Raw genomic sequence first — 6,298 nt, forward strand, 5'->3', positions numbered from 1 at the left:
ATTTAGGCTTTATTGCTATGGAAGAATCCATACAAGCTTAGCTCCTCCTCTTGGTCTCTCACTTTTCCTTCCCCATTTGTTCTTTTTCAATCTGGCCTCTGCATTTTTGTTGCACCATGTTAAGGCAGGTTATTCTATTCTAGTCTCTAGTCAATTAGCATCACTTTAAGTTTTCAATGAGTTATCATCTGTCCAAATACTTCTCGTCATCCTCTCCAAAGTCTTGAGCTTTATTGAAAAGATGAAAATCAGCTTAATAAAGAAATGGAAGGAGTGAGGAAAAAAGTAAATAGCAGGCAGTGCAATTACCAAAATGGTGTGACATTTGTGGACTGAAGAAAAATAATTTCGAGATGAAAATCTTCAAAGAATTCTGAATACAGATCAATTTTTTCACATGAATATCTTCTATGAGATGGTGATAAAACTGTTCAAAAAATTAGTTAAAATTTAAATTTAAAACAAATACATATGCATCTACCAAGACCAATGAATTAGTTGGGAAATATGCTAGATACTATAATGACTGAATATACTATTTTTTAAATATTGTAAATTATCTAAAACCCTAGGATATTATAGAAAATAAAAATAAGGATGGTAAGACTTCATATATGTCATATTTGCAATGTTTGTTTTATAATTGTGTGGAACAAGGTATGCATATGGAGTGAAAAAGAAAGATAACTATGAGACTGATCCTGACAGCTTGTCTAATTGCCCAAGAAGATTGCCCTTCTTCTCTACCTTTGCAAGGAAGGCCTCCCTGGATGAAAGAGCATCATTCTTGGGCTTGAATTTTCTGATGTATCTCTTAAGGCTTACATTTCAATAGTCAATATAGTCCATTAGAAGAATAGGAAGAATGGTACATAAAGTTAAAATACCTAATAAACATTTTTAAATAGTTGATTTTATTTTTCAGGTACTAAAAAAATTTATTTCTTCTGAATCATACCAATATCTTCTATTAGTTTCATATGTAATTTCTAATACTCATAGATGAAAACATCTATGTCTAAATGGTAAGCTTTCCATATATAGGTTAGCAACACATAATTTAGACTGAATGAGATTAGTACAAAATAATTCTTTCCACTTTGTTTTGGCATAACTCTCTTTTATTTCAAAATTTGATAGTACAGGAAAACATATGTCCAGTGAGATTGTGCTTTTTGCAGAAAAATAAAAGAATTTAATATATGATGTTTAGGACAGTATTAGTAGTTGAGTGCAGCAGGAAAGGAGAAGCTGTCCTTTGGCCCCCATTTTGCCATTTGTGTCATTACCCCTGACTAGAGAGTTCTCTTCTAACAAACATTATTTTCAGCAGCTGGCTGGTATACATCATGTATACAAAGCTAGAAAATATCACATAGAACTTTTAGTTCAATTGCTTACTGCCTTAAAAGCCCAGGGAGAAAACAGAAATGACTGGAGTTGAATGTGTATACCACAGAGTGTACAGAGAGTGATCAAAGCAATCTCTCCACTTATGGTTTTAACTCCTTCTCATTCCCATATCCAGCAGGATCTAATTCTTTCTTTCCTGATATTTTCAATTTCTACCCTTTCCATGGGCTCTTCTCCTCACCCTATATACTTCCTCAAGTTGCTCTCTCCTTACAAAAATATAAAACCTTGTAGTTTTTACTGCTCTCTCCCTATTTCAATAAAAATTCTCAAGTGCTTGTTTAATCCTTTCTTTTTAAATTCCAGAGTAGACGTTAAATGCCTACTAGGTGCTTGGCCCTGTGAGATACATAGATAGATGGATCGATGGAGACATAGATGGATGGATAAATAGATACATAGATTACTTGTATCAGTTCAGTTCAGTCACTCAGTCGTGTTCAGCTCTTTGCGACCTCGTGGACTGCAGGCTTCCCTGTCCATCACCAACTCCCAGAGCTTGCTCAAACTCACGTTCATCGAGTCAGTGATGCCATCCAGCCATCTCATCCTCTGCCGTCCCCCTTCTCCTCCCACCTTCAATCTTTCCCAGCATCAGGGTCTTTTCCAGGGAGTCAGTTCTTCACATCAGGTGGCCAAAGTATTGAAGTTTCAACCTCAGCATCAGTTATCCCAATAAATATTCAGGACTGATCTCTTTTAGGAATGACTGGTTGGATCTCCTTGCAATCCAAGGGACTCTCAAGAGTCTTCTCCGACACCACAGTTCAAAAGCATCAATTCTTTGGCTTTCTTTATAGTCCAACTCTCACATCCATACATGAAAAAAACCATAGCTTTGACTAGATGGACCTTTGTTGGCAAAGTAACGTCTCTGCTTTTTAATATGCTGTCTAGGTTGATCATAGCTTTTCTTCCAAGGAGCAAACGTCTTTTAATGCAGTCACCATCTGCAGTGATTTTGGAGCCCCCAAGAAATAAAGTCTGCCACTATTCCCATTGCTTCCCCATCTATTCGCCATGAAGTGATGGGACCAGATTCCATGATCTTAGTTTTTTGAACCTTGAGTCTTAAGCCAACTATTTCACTCTTCTCTGTCACTTTCTTCAAGAGGCTCTTTAGTTCTTTGCTTTCTGCCATAAGGGTGATGTCATCTGCATATCTGAGGCTATTGATATTTCTCCCAGCAATTTTGATTCCAGCTTGTGCTCCATCCAGCCTGGCATTTTGCATGATGTACTCTGCATATAATATATATTTATATACATAGATTATATATGTACATATATATTAGATAGGTCATATTTATTATATAATAGATAACTATATTATTTGTATATATACATACATATACATATATATTAAACACTAAAAACATAGATTAGTAATATGTCCCTTTTGCTTGCTAAGTAATACTTTATTGAGTTGTGCTTCAGTTGTTCATCAGACAATGTGCTGTTTCTAGCTTTTTGCCAGAATAAATAAGTCTGCTATGAACACAACTGCAAAAAAAATTTTTTTTAACACATTTTCTTAGATAAATACTGAGCAGTAGCTACTTTCACTAAGGTAGATTAAGCATATTCTACCCCATTTCTCACAATGAATGAAGCCATAAAATCTTGGTAGAATACATGGAGCATCTATTTGAGGACTTTGGAAAGTAAGTGGTAGCAGGATCATTGAAGGGAAAAACAAGAGGAAATTTGAAGCACCACCAAGCTGGAGGCAAGTTTCCCATTTCTGCTTCAGTATCCCTTAGTATGGATGCAAGACCGTCTGAAACCAGAAGATGACAGGATGCACAAGAGAGCTTCAAGAGAATTTCTCTAGTTCTGGAATAGATAAATCCACAGCAAAGTTGGAGAGCTGGAGTTGGAATTCAACACTCCTCCCTCATTAATAAGTAGAAGTAGTAAGAAAGACTGCAAAGATGTAGAACAGAATATCAAGCAGCTGAAGTATTGCGGAGTCGTGCATCTGAACACAGCAGAGTAGGTATTCATTTCAATTGCACCTAGAACATTCACCTGGCCATATCCTGAGTCATAACACTTAAAAATAAACAAAATCATACAAAGTATGGTGTCTGACAATAATGAAATCAATCTAGGCATTATAACACAAAGATAATAGGAAAATACTCAAACATTTGGAATTCAGACAACATATTTCTAAAATATCCAGAGGTCAAAGAGGAAGTTTTAAAGTAAACTTAAAAATATTTTGAACTTAAGGAAAATGAAAATGGAACATATTAAAATCTACGTGATGCAGCTGAAACAATGTTTAGAGAGAAATTTATAGCATTAAATGTTTATATTAGAAATTAAGGAAGGTCATAAATAATGTAAGCTTCAACCTTAAGAAACTAATACAAGAAGATAAAAATAAACCCCAAACAATGATGAGAGGAAATAATAAAGAGCAGAAATCAATGAAACTAAAACTAAAAAATAAAACAGATCATTGAAACCAAAAGCTAGTTCCTTAAGACATCCATTAATTTAGTAAACCTTTGGCAAAACAGATAACATAGAGATCTGAGATACCAACTACCAATACCAGGAATGAAATTAAAGATATCACTACAGATACAACAGATATTAAAGGATAACAAAAATTATTATGAACAACTACCTGCACAAATTCATTAGCTTAAATGAGATAAACCAATTCCTCAGGAATCTTTTACACTAACAAAACTCAACTAAGATGAAAATATATAACATAGATGATTGCATGATGATTAAAGAAATCTAATTCATGTTTAAAATATTATTAAAAATGAAATCTCTAGACCCAAACGTATATATGAGCAATAACACAAAATTTATATATTTTCCCCCAAGACATAGAAGAAGGAACATTTCCAAGCTCATTATAGTGCTACACTGAGACCATATAAGGACAACACAAGAAAACTATAAACCAAAATCCTAAACAAAGTACTAGCATATTAAATTCAGCAATATATTAATGTAAGAATAACAGTATACTATGATAAAGTGAGGTTTATCCAGGAAAAACAAGATGATACAATATTCAAAAATGGAGTGATACTATTTACCATGCTAAAAGTCCTTAAAGAAGAAAAAATGGTCACATGATTATATCCAGTGATGGAGAAAAATCATAGTAAAGAGCACATACATAAAACCTGCAGTTAACATCATGCTTAAGAGTAAAAGATGCTGCTGTCCACTTAAAACATATAAAGATAACTGCTTTTCTGTTTCATTGATTTCTGCTCTTTATTATTCCCTTCCTTGTCTTTCCTTTGGGTTTACTTTTATCTTCTTAAATGTTTGTTCATACCACTCCTTGGCATCATACTGGAAGTCTTAGCCAGTGCAACAAGGCAAACAAGACAGAAAGGAGAAAATGAAGAGTAAAATGGAGGAAAGAAATGTACAGGAAGTCCTCTGCATACAAATCTTTAAGCTGTGAACTTTCGAAGATGCAAAGGTCTGTTTCATCAACATCAGGCATGAGTGAAACTGCAGCTTGTCCTCTGTCTCCTGTTGTTGAGGAGGTCTGTCGGCTGGCTGAGCCCTGCCATTGTCACTGTCAATTTCCACACCTTGCCCTCCTCCAATCAGTAACTTTTACTGCCTGTTCACTCGATGCCAGCTCCTGTATGCCAGCTCTTGTACTGTACTACTGTGCTTTTCAAGGTACTTCAGATTAAAATGTTTTGTGTTCATTTGTTTTCATGTATCATTTTTGTGAAAAGTATGATGAACCTATCACAGTACCTACTACATAGCTGATTGTGTTAGCTGGGTACCTAGGCTAACGTTGTTGAACTTACAAACAAATTGGGCTTATGGTCGCACTCTCGGAATGGAACTCATTTTCCCGTAGGGAACATACTGTATACAGACTTGTAAAGAAGAAATAGAACTGCCCCTGTTCACAAAGGACAGAACTACCTACGTGGAAAATACAATAGAATTCATAAAAAACTATTTGAAGTAGTAAATCAGTTTAGAAATGTCATAACAACCTAGAAGAGCGAAAACACTTTTGGAAAAAAAAGTAAAGTTGGAGCAATCATACCACCTGATGATCAGAATTACTACAGTCTATAAAATAGTGTGGTAATGATGAAATAGATACATAAATTACTGAAGCTGCATAGAATAAAAAATTAAACCCAGACAAAGATAATCAATGATTTTTTTTTTACAAATTTGCAAAGATAATTTAAAGAAGAAAGAAGACTTTTTTCAATAAACTGCATTGGAATAATTTGACATCCAAAAGCAAAAAAATTAAGTTAGATGGAAGCCTTGCATTTTATACAAAATTTAGCTATAAATTAACCAAAGTTCGAAATGTACAACTTAAAACTATAAAACATCCATGAGAAGATGTTTGTGATTTAGGTTAAAGATTTTTTTAGATATGACATAAAAACTCAATTAATAAAAATTAAATAATCTCACTTCATCAAAATAAAAATGTTTGCTCTGTAAAAAACACTTTTAAGAGAATGAAAAGACAAATGACATATGGGAGGAACTATTCATAAATCATGTATCTAACAAAGAACAGAGTATATAAAGAACCTCAAAACTCAGTGGTAGAAACGGAAATAACCCAATTAAAAAGTGTGCTGAAGACTTAAAGAGACTCTCTACGAAGAGGATATGAATGAAAAAATAAGTACTTTTTAAAATGTACAATATTACTAGCCATTAGGGAAATGCAAACTAAAACTAGAATGAGAGCTCACTAAATTTCTATTAGAATAACCAAGACAGAAAAGTACTTACAACACCAGGTTCAGGCAAGCATGCAGAACTGGAACTCCCATCCAGTGCTGGCGGTCATGCAAAATGGTGTAGACACTTCAGAAAAGAGAATCATACTTTCTTA

General features: G+C 34.1%; 1 long non-coding RNA gene across 1 annotated transcript in view; it reads right to left on the bottom strand.

Moving 5' to 3' along the window:
- Positions 1–1,099: 1,099 nt before the first annotated feature.
- Positions 1,100–6,298, bottom strand: part of LOC133057265 (uncharacterized) — a 46,106-nt gene continuing 40,907 nt past the window's right edge. Inside the window, exons 2-3 of the long non-coding RNA XR_009692989.1 lie at positions 6,196–6,270; positions 1,100–2,655 (exon numbers count right to left, since the gene is read on the bottom strand). This is a non-coding gene — a long non-coding RNA (uncharacterized LOC133057265). The remainder of the gene's footprint in view (positions 2,656–6,195; positions 6,271–6,298) is intronic.

The sequence above is a fragment of the Dama dama genome, chromosome 1 (genome assembly GCF_033118175.1).
Source record: "Dama dama isolate Ldn47 chromosome 1, ASM3311817v1, whole genome shotgun sequence".
NCBI lineage: Eukaryota > Metazoa > Chordata > Mammalia > Artiodactyla > Cervidae > Dama > Dama dama.